The sequence below is a fragment of the Haemaphysalis longicornis genome, unplaced genomic scaffold (genome assembly GCF_048455015.1).
Source record: "Haemaphysalis longicornis isolate Haplotype H1 unplaced genomic scaffold, Haemaphysalis longicornis Haplotype H1 scaffold_3, whole genome shotgun sequence".
Lineage (NCBI taxonomy): Eukaryota > Metazoa > Arthropoda > Arachnida > Ixodida > Ixodidae > Haemaphysalis > Haemaphysalis longicornis.
This window is the reverse complement of record NW_027526335.1, coordinates 105745651-105757347: the sequence shown is the minus strand read 5'-3', so window position 1 is coordinate 105757347 and position 11697 is coordinate 105745651. Positions and strand designations below refer to the sequence as shown.

The window sequence follows — 11697 nt, the reverse complement described above, 5'->3', positions numbered from 1 at the left end:
AAATGACAAAGCCTAGACAGAGGCACGGCTGGTATGTTTATGTCGGTGTGTGTTGTACCAAATGCAGTGTGGTTATTTTTGTGTTGTAAGTTTGTGTTGAAGACTGCTAATAAAGAAAAAAAAAAGTCGGTAGTTCAGTGGTAGAATACTCGCCTGCACGCGGGTGGCCCGGGTTCGATTCCCGGCCGACGCAGAGCACTTTTTTGTTCAAATATTCGTCCTACCAAAATCAAGGAAGCCCGCTAGGGAACGAAAACCATCCCTCACTCTCTGCGTGGGTTAAAGTAAGATATGTTTATTACGCGCACAGTACATGTGCTTGACGAACAAGAAAAGTATTCGTCCAATGTGACGTCCAGTGGCGGAGAGTGCGCTCACACCATCAGTGACCTAATTAAAGGAACTCGTTTCGAAATCAGACGAGGAACGGAATCCACTCCGACTGCCCATCGTCGGCGTCGGTGGTTCAGTGGTAGAATACTCGCCTGCCACGCGGGTGGCCCGGGTTCGATTCCCGGCCGACGCAGTTCACTTTTTTGTTCAAATATTCGTCCTACCAAAATCAAGGAAGCCCGCTAGGGAACGAAAACCATCCCTCACTCTCTGCGTGGGTTAAAGTAAGATATGTTTATTACGCGCACAGTACATGTGCTTGACGAACAAGAAAAGTATTCGTCCAATGTGACGTCCAGTGGCGGAGATGGCGCTCACACCATCCGTGACCTAATTAAAGGAACTCGTTTCGAAATCAGACGAGGAACGGAATCCACTCCGACTGCCCATCGTCGGCGTCGGTGGTTCAGTGGTAGAATACTCGCCTGCCACGCGGGTGGCCCGGGTTCGATTTCCGGCCGACGCAGTTCACTTTTTTGTTCAAATATTCGTCCTACCAAAATCAAGGAAGCCCGCTAGGGAACGAAAACCATCCCTCACTCTCTGCGTGGGTTAAAGTAAGATATGTTTATTACGCGCACAGTACATGTGCTTGACGAACAAGAAAAGTATTCGTCCAATGTGACGTCCAGTGGCGGAGATGGCGCTCACACCATCCGTGACCTAATTAAAGGAACTCGTTTCGAAATCAGACGAGGAACGGAATCCACTCCGACTGCCCATCGTCGGCGTCGGTGGTTCAGTGGTAGAATACTCGCCTGCCACGCGGGTGGCCCGGGTTCGATTTCCGGCCGGCGCAGTTCACTTTTTTGTTCAAATATTCGTCCTACCAAAATCAAGGAAGCCCGCTAGGGAACGAAAACCATCCCTCACTCTCTGCGTGGGTTAATGTAAGATATGTTTATTACGCGCACAGTACATGTGCTTGACGAACAAGAAAAGTATTCGTCCAATGTGACGTCCAGTGGCGGAGAGTGCGCTCACACCATCAGTGACCTAATTAAAGGAACTCGTTTCGAAATCAGACGAGGAACGGAATCCACTCCGACTGCCCATCGTCGGCGTCGGTGGTTCAGTGGTAGAATACTCGCCTGCCACGCGGGTGGCCCGGGTTCGATTCCCGGCCGACGCAGTTCACTTTCTTGTTCAAATATTCGTCCTACCAAAATCAAGGAAGCCCGCTAGGGAACGAAAACCATCCCTCACTCTCTGCGTGGGTTAAAGTAAGATATGTTTATTACGCGCACAGTACATGTGCTTGACGAACAAGAAAAGTATTCGTCCAATGTGACGTCCAGTGGCGGAGATGGCGCTCACACCATCCGTGACCTAATTAAAGGAACTCGTTTCGAAATCAGACGAGGAACGGAATCCACTCCGACTGCCCATCGTCGGCGTCGGTGGTTCAGTGGTAGAATACTCGCCTGCCACGCGGGTGGCCCGGGTTCGATTTCCGGCCGACGCAGTTCACTTTTTTGTTCAAATATTCGTCCTACCAAAATCAAGGAAGCCCGCTAGGGAACGAAAACCATCCCTCACTCTCTGCGTGGGTTAAAGTAAGATATGTTTATTACGCGCACAGTACATGTGCTGGACGAACAAGAAAAGTATTCGTCCGATGTGACGTCCAGTGGCGGAGATGGCGCTCACACCATCCGTGACCTAATTAAAGGAACTCGTTTCGAAATCAGACGAGGAACGGAATCCACTCCGACTGCCCATCGTCGGCGTCGGTGGTTCAGTGGTAGAATACTCGCCTGCCACGCGGGTGGCCCGGGTTCGATTTCCGGCCGGCGCAGTTCACTTTTTTGTTCAAATATTCGTCCTACCAAAATCAAGGAAGCCCGCTAGGGAACGAAAACCATCCCTCACTCTCTGCGTGGGTTAAAGTAAGATATGTTTATTAGGCGCACAGTACATGTGCTTGACGAACAAGAAAAGTATTCGTCCAATGTGACGTCCAGTGGCGGAGATGGCGCTCACACCATCAGTGACCTAATTAAAGGAACTCGTTTCGAAATCAGACGAGGAACGGAATCCACTCCGACTGCCCATCGTCGGCGTCGGTGGTTCAAAGAGCAAACTAAAATCGACGCGATAGAACGATCGGTAGCAATAAAAAGAGAGGAGAGAAAGAAAGAAACTATTTTGCGCGAGAATCTAGAAAAATTAACGCGGGAAGAGTGCCGAATGCCAGGCGAGTTCACGGCCGAGATACGAACAGTGAAACAGAAGCTAGATGCACTCGAGACTGAGCGCTATCGCGGAGCGATGGTACGGGCAAGGGCCGAAAGAATTATCGCCGATGAAGCGCCGACAAAGAGAGCGCTTGGCACCGAAAAGTGGCATGCGCGTCGAAATCACATTCCTGAAGTTGAATGGCAAGGGGTTGTTACAAGTGATAAATACGAAATAGAAAACTGCTTTCTCCAACACTACAAAAAATTGTTCGCGTATAGCCCAGTTGATGTTGAGCGCTTCAAAAACGATTACCTTCATCTTTTGCCCAGACTTAGGGATGAAACAAAAGAACTGTTAGAACTCCCAATTTCAATAGAGGAGGTGATGAATGCAATTAAAGATCTCAACCCTGGAAAGTCACCTGGGCCTGACGGCCTCAGTGCAGCCTTTTACAAGGCCTTAAGAAATGAATTAGCGCCAATTTTGACAGATGTGTATAATGAGGCTTACGATATTAATGTTGTGCCAACGTCTTTTACCGTTTCACACACAGTTCTTATTCCTAAAACCGAGGACCCCGCAATGCTGCGTCAGTCCACATCATATAGGCCAATCAGTTTAACCAATGTTGACTATAAAATATTCATGAAGATACTAGCTAAAAGGCTCCAAACAGTAATGACAGAACTTGTGGGACCACACCAAACGTGTGGTATTAGGGGACGCACAATCTCCACGAATATCCACACAGCCCGTTGTGTGTTGGAATGCTGCGATGCAACAGGAACCAACGTAGCGATGCTTCAACTAGACTTAGAAAAAGCATTCGACAGAGTTCCCCATGAAATATTGCTGTGCATTTTAGACTATGTGAATGTTGGCTCTGTTATTCGGGAAGGTGTGGCCATGACGTACAGGTGTTGCAAGACGCGGTTAATAGTAAATAAGGCTGTGGGAGAAAGCATAGAAGTACAGCGCTCTGTACGCCAGGGATGCCCACTTAGCCCGTTACTTTTTTGTTTATACATTGAATCACTTTGTTTAAGTATTATACGCAGCGACAGCGTACACGGATTTCGGCTGCATGGGGCAGAAGTTAAACTCTTAGCTTATGCGGACGATATTGCTGTTTTTTGTTCAGATGTCGCAAGCATCAATGCGGTAGTGGAAATCGTCAAACGATCCTGTGCGGCGAATGGGAGTGCCGTAAACTGGAAAAAATGCCTGGGGTTCTGGCATGGAAATTGGCCATCAACCCCTAGCATCTTCGCTAACATGAATTGGGTCAGCACACCGGCAAAGTACTTAGGTGTGCCTTTGGAATTTTATAAAGACAGCGATCCGTATTGGAGGAAGGAAGCCGAAGTAATGAAAGAAAGGGCAGAAAAGTGAAAAGGGTGGAGCTTATCAATATTTTCAAGAACGACTGTGTGCAACTTATTTTTTGTAAGCAGACTGTGGTATGTCCTTCAGGTTCTTCACTGTTCCCGAGCAAATGTTCAAAGACTGCATCGTGTATTCGCTGTGTTTATATGGGGGTCAAACTGGGAACGGACAAGCCGGACAAACCTGTTTCGTAGGGTCAGGGACGGAGGTTTGGACTAGCACACTTGTTTGTACGTCAAATTGTAAACCGTTTCTTGTTTCTCCGCGATGTTAAGGACCCAACGTTAAGAACTATCTGTCAATTGCGCTTGGGTAGAGCGTTACCGGATATTATAGTCACGTCCAATGTTATACCTGGCGGCCTGCATGGTTTTATGAGAGAAGTTGTACTGTCATGCCGTTTCTTGGCTGTTCGATTTTCTTGGGAATACTTGTGTCAAGTAAATAGGAAAAAGTTGTATAAAGACGTGTGTGATGTAGTCCTCCCTGAACCAATGTACCGGTTGATTTATAGAGTAGGTAGGGGTAAAGATGTGCTTAAAAGAGTTAAGCGTATGCAGGTACCCCCTAGCGTAAAGACTTTTTTCTTCAAACTGCATACTGGAACCCTCTCTGTTAAGACGTGGATGGCAGAAAAAGACTTGTTCGTTCCATGGGGAATTGACTGTAACATATGCAAAAAAGCTGAAACTATTGAGCATGTATTCATCGATTGTTGGGATGCTGTGTTCCTGTGGGATGTGCTCCAACGAACTCTGAAAAAGGATCTGCCTGTGGATGCCCAAGGCATACGGTACTTGCCTGTTGAAAACGAGGGTGGTATGCCTTACGACCTGATCATGCTTGTTGGATTGAGCTCTATTTGGAAAGCAAGAATGGCCGCAAGGTACTCTGACATCGATGCGCGAAGCGCGAGACAGTATTTTAGAGAGACAATGAGTGAATACGTGGAAAATCAAAAATATGTGTCGAATCCGCCCGAATGTCTTGCAGACATGGAATCGTTGGTACACCTAAGGGACTTTTAAACACATGACGTCAACCAAAGTCAGGTTGACGGCTGTCTGTGAATGAATGTCTGTGTTCTGTATGTGCCAAAGCAGGCAATAAAAAAAAAAAAGGCGTCGGTGGTTCAGTGGTAGAATACTCGCCTGCCACGCGGGTGGCCCGGGTTCGATTCCCGGCCGACGCAGTTCACTTTTTTGTTCAAATATTCGTCCTACCAAAATCAAGGAAGCCCGCTAGGGAACGAAAACCATCCCTCACTCTCTGCGTGGGTTAAAGTAAGATATGTGTATTACGCGCACAGTACATGTGCTTGACGAACAAGAAAAGTATTCGTCCAATGTGACGTCCAGTGGCGGAGATGGCGCTCACACCATCCGTGACCTAATTAAAGGAACTCGTTTCGAAATCAGACGAGGAACGGAATCCACTCCGACTGCCCATCGTCGGCGTCGGTGGTTTTGCGTGTCCCACTCGGTAGGCGCGTCGGCTGGATGTGCGCTTTTTCTCCGTAATTCTGTGGGAATTTTGGAAGAAAGTGTCAGTGTTTGCGAACGCGGTCGCTTTATTGTGTGCGATTTTTTGTACTCGGAAATGGCATGGAGAGTGATTTGTGTATATGCGCCAAATAAGGAAGTGGATCGCCGCCTTTTTTTTGAAAGTTTGAAAGTGTATTTAAACTGCGATAGGCACGTAATATTTCTTGGCGATTTCAACTGCGTCTGTTCGAGCGCTGATAGAGCAAAAAAACCGCCGACACATGATTTGAGTGCGATGGTTTTAAATAGCCTAGTGCATGAGTTTGGCCTGGAGGACGTCGCGTGTGTTCTGTCGAACATGAATGCACCACAGTACACACATTTTCAACGTGAAAGTCACGCAAGATTGGACAGAGTTTACGTATCACTGGGTCTTGTGCCTCTGTGCGAGGCCTACAACGTGAAACCGCTGTCCTTCAGCGACCACAGCATGGTAACGTTTACAATAGGTCAGAAGCAAAGGAAAACTCGCTTTAGCTGGGATACCTGGAAACTCAATGTAAAACTACTGAATGATGAACCATTCACAACTGGTGTAAAGAAAAGATTAGAGGAGGCAATCGGAACAGAAAGTGGGTCACTTATCACCGTCTGGGAGCAGCTAAAAAGTGACGTTAAGATAAGTGCAATAGAAAGATCGTCCGTCATACGCCATAAAGAAAAGGAGGAGGAAACACAACTACAAAGGCAATTGCACTTCTTGCTAGGCATTGAGGCTCAACAGCCTGGAACTTTTACAAAAGAAATAAGAGAAGTTAAAAATAAGTTGGAGGTCATTGACATCGAGAAGTACAGGGGTGCCATAGTGCGCGCACGCGCAGAGCGACTCTGGTTGGGCGAAACGCCAACCAAACGTTCCCTGAGTGACGGAAAGGGTTATGCGCTAAAGAATGAGATTAAAGCTATTCGATACAATAATGTGGTTTCTAGGGACCCTGAAGTCGTGGAGCGCGCGTTTTTTGAACATTTTAAGGAACTGCTGGGAACTGAAAAGCAAGGTAGTAAAGATTACGAGCTAACTTTCTTGCCGTCAATGCCAAAGTTAAGTGATGATGACAGAGCAAGCATGGAGGCGCCGATCAGTTTGCAGGAGATAAATAACGCCATCGACGAATTATCCATAGGGAAGTCACCGGGGCCAGATGGATTGGGAACCGAGTTTTACAAGTTCTTCAAAGAAGATATAGCATTAATTTTGTACAGGGTAATAACGGAAGCGTATGAACCCAAGAGAACACCGCCTTCGTTCCGGAATAGTCATATTGGGTTAATTCCTAAAACTGATGATCCTGAAAAGCTGTTGGCGGTAGAGTCGTATCGGCCAATCAGCTTAACGAATGTTGATTACAAAATTTTCATGAAGGTTTTGGCTAGAAGATTGCAAGGAGTAATAAAAACAATTGTTGGAACCCATCAAACATGTGGAATTCAGGGACGATCTATTTTTACCAATATTCATGTCGCTAGAAGTGTATTAGAGTGTTGCGACGCTCTAGGGGGCCACGTGGCGATGATCCAAATTGATTTGCAGAAGGCCTTTGACCGTCTTGCGCATAACATTCTTTTCTCAGTGTTAGAACACGTTAACGTAGGATCCGTCATCCTCGAAGGTGTAAAGATGTCGTACACTCAGTGCTCAGCTCGTGTTATTGTAAACAAAAAAGTGGGACGAAGTTTTGATATACTGTCGTCGGTGAAGCAGGGGTGCCCCTTGAGTCCCTTGTTGTTTGCAATTTATCTTGAACCCTTTTGTTTAAAGATTCTTCAAAATGAAAATATACACGGATTCCGTTTGCACTGCAGTGAAGTTAAAATTTTGTCCTATGCCGATGACATCGCTGTTTTTTGTAGTGATAAGAAAAGTGTGAGGGAGGTGGTGAACGATCTAAAGCGATTTTGCGAGTTGTCTGCCAGTGCAGTTAACTGGAACAAGTGCATAGGATTTTGGCATGGTGACTGGCAAAGTAAGCCAGTGTTTTTCGAGAACATGCCTTGGACGACAACTCCGGCCAGGTATCTGGGCATCCCCCTTGAAAACTACCAGGATGCTAGAGAGTACTGGGACGGAGAAACTGATAGAGTTAGAGAGAAATTAACACAATGGGGGGGAAGGGATCTGTCAATGTTTGCCCGCGCATCAGTATGTAATGTGTTTGCTGTTGCCAAGGTATGGTACGTCCTACAGGCGATTTGTATGTCAAGAAGGAACATACAAAAGCTGCACAGAGTGTTTGCGGTGTTTTTGTGGGGCTCAAGTTGGGAGCGCATGAGTCGAACTAATTTGTTTCGCTCGGTGAAAAGTGGTGGATTGGGACTGGCACATTTGTTTATCCGACAAATAGTTTCTAGGTTTATGTTTCTGAGAGATCAGAGAGATTGCTTTCTACGTACTGTGGTACAAGCCCGACTACGTGATGTCATTCCAGACTATGTAGTTTCAACTTCTGAAATGCGATGTGTACGTGTGCGTGGGTTCTTGCGGGAAGTTGTGGATGCTTTTAGGATTTTAAGGGTTAGGTTTTTCTCGGAGTATTTGAGTAGTGTACCGCGAAAACGTTTGTACAAAGATATGATTGATGTGTGTCTGCCTGTTCCGGTTTATCGTCAGTTATATGCAGTGGGTTCAGGAAAAGATGTTCTAAAAAGAGTGAAACGAATGCCAGTACGTTCATCTGTTAAATCTTTCTTCTTTAAACTTCATAGCGGCACGCTTCCAGTAAAACCCTGGCTGCAGGAAAAAGGACTATATGTACACCCATGGACACTTAACTGTAGACTATGCCAAAAGCTGGAAACAATTGAGCACATTTTTCTGGACTGTTGGGATGCGGTGTTTCACTGGGACATCCTCCAACGAACCCTGGAAAAAGACTTACCATTAACGCCTTATGGCATTCGCTTTTTGCCCGTAAACAACGATGGAGGCGTGCCCTATGATATGTTCATGGCACTTAGTCTGCATTCTATGTCGAAAACTCGCATGGCGGTTCAAAATGCCGAAGAGGATGCTCGCACAGTGCGAGAGTACTTCATTGAAAGCGTTGCTTATATAAGAGAAGTTTATCGAGTGATGCCGGAAGAGCCTGAGTGGTTACCCGTTCTGGATGTTCTAGCGCAATTTAAGATGTTTTAAGCCACTCCCTCCAGCCGATTGGTGGCTGGAGCTAGTAATTTGTGTACTGCACAGTGCGTGTTGTGTTGTCGCCAAGCAGGCAATAAAGAAAAAAAAAAGCGTCGGTGGTTCAGTGGTAGAATACTCGCCTGCCACGCGGGTGGCCCGGGTTCGATTCCCGGCCGACGCAGTTCACTTTTTTGTTCAAATATTCATCCTACCAAAATCAAGGAAGCCCGCTAGGGAACGAAAACCATCCCTCACTCTCTGCGTGGGTTAAAGTAAGATATGTTTATTACGCGCACAGTACATGTGCTTGACGAACAAGAAAAGTATTCGTCCAATGTGACGTCCAGTGGCGGAGATGGCGCTCACACCATCAGTGACCTAATTAAAGGAACTCGTTTCGAAATCAGACGAGGAACAGAATCCACTCCGACTGCCCATCGTCGGCGTCGGTGGTTCAATGGTAGAATACTCGCCTGCCACGCGGGTGGCCCGGGTTCGATTCCCAGCCGACGCAGTGCGCTTTTTTTTTCAAATATTCGTCCTACCAAAATCAGGGAAGGCCACTACATCGGAGTGTAACAGGTGGGAAGGGAACGAAAACCATCTCGCACTCTCTGGCTGGGTTAAAAGTTTGATATGTTTATTATGCGCATCGTAGGCGTGCTTGACGAATTAGAAAAGCATTCGTCAAAGGTGACGGGCAGTGGCGGAGAGGGCACTCGCACCATCAGTGACCTAATTAAAGGAACTAGTTTCGAAATCAGACGAGGAACGGTATCCACTCCGACTGCCCATCGTCGGAGAGGCTACACCGGTCGTGGGCGGTGTTTGTTTGGCGGTCACAATACGAGCCCATGCGCCGAACGAATCTCTTCTGGAGCGCGGAGGGGGGAGGCATAGGACTGATAAACGTAGAACTCAAGCTCGTCGTCCAGCGCTTCATTTTCTTCCGCGACCAGGTTGACCCGTTCCTTCAAGCGGCCATCCAATGCCTAGGCTCCTTTCACTTGCGGCCGTGGCTTGCCACGTCAGCGTCTGTCGATCACAGCTCTCGCATCACCGGGTTCTACGGGGAGATAGCGAACGCGGTGGCATCACTGCAGACCTATTTTTCTTGGGAATACCTGCTCACTGTGAACCCAAGAAAGTTATACTGGGACTTAGTAGCGCAGACGTTGCCACCACCTCTGTACCGTCAGCCTCCGGTCCCTCAGGGTGGAGGCGATGTGCTCAAGCGAGTCAGGCAATCGCCCATTCCAGTCGGCACAAAATATTTTTTTTTCCGTTTCCACGCGGCAGTGTTGCCAGTCATGGCGCGTCAGCAGGAGCGGGGCTTCTTCCTTCCCTGGGGCGCCGGATGCCTCCTGTGTGGCAAACCGGAAACCATAGAACACGCTTTCCTTGACTGCAACACAGCGATGTATTTCTGGCACGAAGTACAATCGTGCTTCAGAACATCGTGGAACGTCACTTGGACGGGCCTCAAGTTCCTGTGCGTGGACACAGAGCACCCCGATTTCCGTGATTGTGTCCTAGCCATTGGACTCCACTCCCTCTGGAAAGCGAGGGTAGACGCAGTGGAGTGCGCCCTCCACCCACAACCCGCATGGCGACACTTTCTGCGGGAGGTCCAATGGACGGTTAGTGCATTGGGCACGTCTGACTGTGACCTGGAACTGCGAAGGAAGCTCGCCCGAGGCAGCCATGCGCTGAAGCGCCACAAAACCAATGAGGAAAGACGCAGGAAGGGACACGTCTAATCCATTAATAAAATAAAAAATGTGATTGGACCGTTTAACGAGCCAGCGCATCTACGTTGACCAGCCCCTCTTTTGAGGTACAAGAGAGATTAGCGCCAGCTAATAGGACACTCACAATTCCTTCAGCCCTTGTTTTTTTGTATAGTCTGTGTTGCTGTTCTCTTTGTCCTTCTTTTTTGTTTGGTTTCTCTTTGCCTTTGTGTCTTTTTTCTTCTCCTGGATTTACGTTTGTTGTCACCTTACCACTCAAACATGTAACGGACACATCCGCTGTCAGAGCTACTCCTGAACCATGTGTAACACTCGGCATAACGTGTATATTTATGTGTAAATAAAGTTATTGTTTCAAAAAAAAAAAAGCGTCGGTGGTTCAGTGGTAGAATACTCGCCTGCCACGCGGGTGGCCCGGGTTCGATTCCCGGCCGACGCAGTGCACTTTTTTGTTCAAATATTCGTCCTACCAAAATCAGGAAAGGCCACTACATCGGAGTGTAACAGGTGGGAAGGGAACGAAAACCATCTCGCACTCTCTGGGTGGGTTAGAAGTTAGATATGTTTATTATGCGCATCGTAGGCGTGCTTGACGAATTAGAAAACCATTCGTCAAAGGTGACGGGCAGTGGCGGAGAGGGCACTCGCACCATCAGTGACCTAATTAAAGGAACCAGTTTCGAAATCAGACGAGGAAGGGAATCCACTCCGACTGCCCATCGTCGGCGTCGGTGGTTCAGTGGTAGAATACTCGCCTGCCACGCGGGTGGCCCGGGTTCGATTCCCGGCCGACGCAGTGCACTTTTGTGTTCAAATATTCGTCCTACCAAAATCAGGGAAGGCCACTACATCGGAGTGTAACAGGTGGGAAGGGAACGAAAACCATCTCGCACTCTCTGGGTGGGTTAGAAGTTAGATATGTTTATTATGCGCATCGTAGGCGTGCTTGACGAATTAGAAAAGCATTCGTCAAAGGTGACGGGCAGTGGCGGAGAGGGGACTCGCACCATCACTGACCTAATTAAAGGAACCAGTTTCGAAATCAGACGAGGAAGGGAATCCACTCCGACTGCCCATCGTCGGCGTCGGTGGTTCAGTGGTAGAATACTCGCCTGCCACGCGGGTGGCCCGGGTTCGATTCCCGGCCGACGCAGTGCACTTTTTTGTTCAAATATTCGTCCTACCAAAATCAGGGAAGGCCACTACATCGGAGTGTAACAGGTGGGAAGGGAACGAAAACCATCTCGCACTCTCTGGGTGGGTTAGAAGTTAGATATGTTTATTATGCGCATCGTAGGCGTGCTTGAAGAATTAGAAAAGC

At 47.7% G+C, this 11697-nt stretch overlaps 12 non-coding genes across 12 annotated transcripts; all 12 read left to right on the top strand.

Annotated features, from left to right (window-relative positions):
* The first annotated feature begins 455 nt into the window (after nt 1–455).
* On the top strand, nt 456–526 carry Trnag-gcc (transfer RNA glycine (anticodon GCC)). Its single transcript has one exon. It is a non-coding gene; the product is annotated as a tRNA-Gly (tRNA).
* Nucleotides 527–788: 262 nt separating this feature from the next.
* Trnag-gcc (transfer RNA glycine (anticodon GCC)) lies at nt 789–859 on the top strand. Its single transcript has one exon. It is a non-coding gene; the product is annotated as a tRNA-Gly (tRNA).
* Nucleotides 860–1121: 262 nt separating this feature from the next.
* Nucleotides 1122–1192, top strand: Trnag-gcc (transfer RNA glycine (anticodon GCC)). Its single transcript has one exon. It is a non-coding gene; the product is annotated as a tRNA-Gly (tRNA).
* Nucleotides 1193–1454: 262 nt separating this feature from the next.
* Trnag-gcc (transfer RNA glycine (anticodon GCC)) lies at nt 1455–1525 on the top strand. The gene has a single exon. It is a non-coding gene; the product is annotated as a tRNA-Gly (tRNA).
* Nucleotides 1526–1787: 262 nt separating this feature from the next.
* On the top strand, nt 1788–1858 carry Trnag-gcc (transfer RNA glycine (anticodon GCC)). The gene has a single exon. It is a non-coding gene; the product is annotated as a tRNA-Gly (tRNA).
* Nucleotides 1859–2120: 262 nt separating this feature from the next.
* Nucleotides 2121–2191, top strand: Trnag-gcc (transfer RNA glycine (anticodon GCC)). Its single transcript has one exon. It is a non-coding gene; the product is annotated as a tRNA-Gly (tRNA).
* Nucleotides 2192–5081: 2890 nt separating this feature from the next.
* On the top strand, nt 5082–5152 carry Trnag-gcc (transfer RNA glycine (anticodon GCC)). The gene has a single exon. It is a non-coding gene; the product is annotated as a tRNA-Gly (tRNA).
* Nucleotides 5153–8735: 3583 nt separating this feature from the next.
* Nucleotides 8736–8806, top strand: Trnag-gcc (transfer RNA glycine (anticodon GCC)). The gene has a single exon. It is a non-coding gene; the product is annotated as a tRNA-Gly (tRNA).
* Nucleotides 8807–9068: 262 nt separating this feature from the next.
* On the top strand, nt 9069–9139 carry Trnag-gcc (transfer RNA glycine (anticodon GCC)). The gene has a single exon. It is a non-coding gene; the product is annotated as a tRNA-Gly (tRNA).
* A 1605-nt stretch (nt 9140–10744) lies between these two features.
* Trnag-gcc (transfer RNA glycine (anticodon GCC)) lies at nt 10745–10815 on the top strand. The gene has a single exon. It is a non-coding gene; the product is annotated as a tRNA-Gly (tRNA).
* Nucleotides 10816–11101: 286 nt separating this feature from the next.
* Nucleotides 11102–11172, top strand: Trnag-gcc (transfer RNA glycine (anticodon GCC)). Its single transcript has one exon. It is a non-coding gene; the product is annotated as a tRNA-Gly (tRNA).
* Nucleotides 11173–11458: 286 nt separating this feature from the next.
* Trnag-gcc (transfer RNA glycine (anticodon GCC)) lies at nt 11459–11529 on the top strand. Its single transcript has one exon. It is a non-coding gene; the product is annotated as a tRNA-Gly (tRNA).
* The last annotated feature ends 168 nt before the right edge of the window (nt 11530–11697 follow it).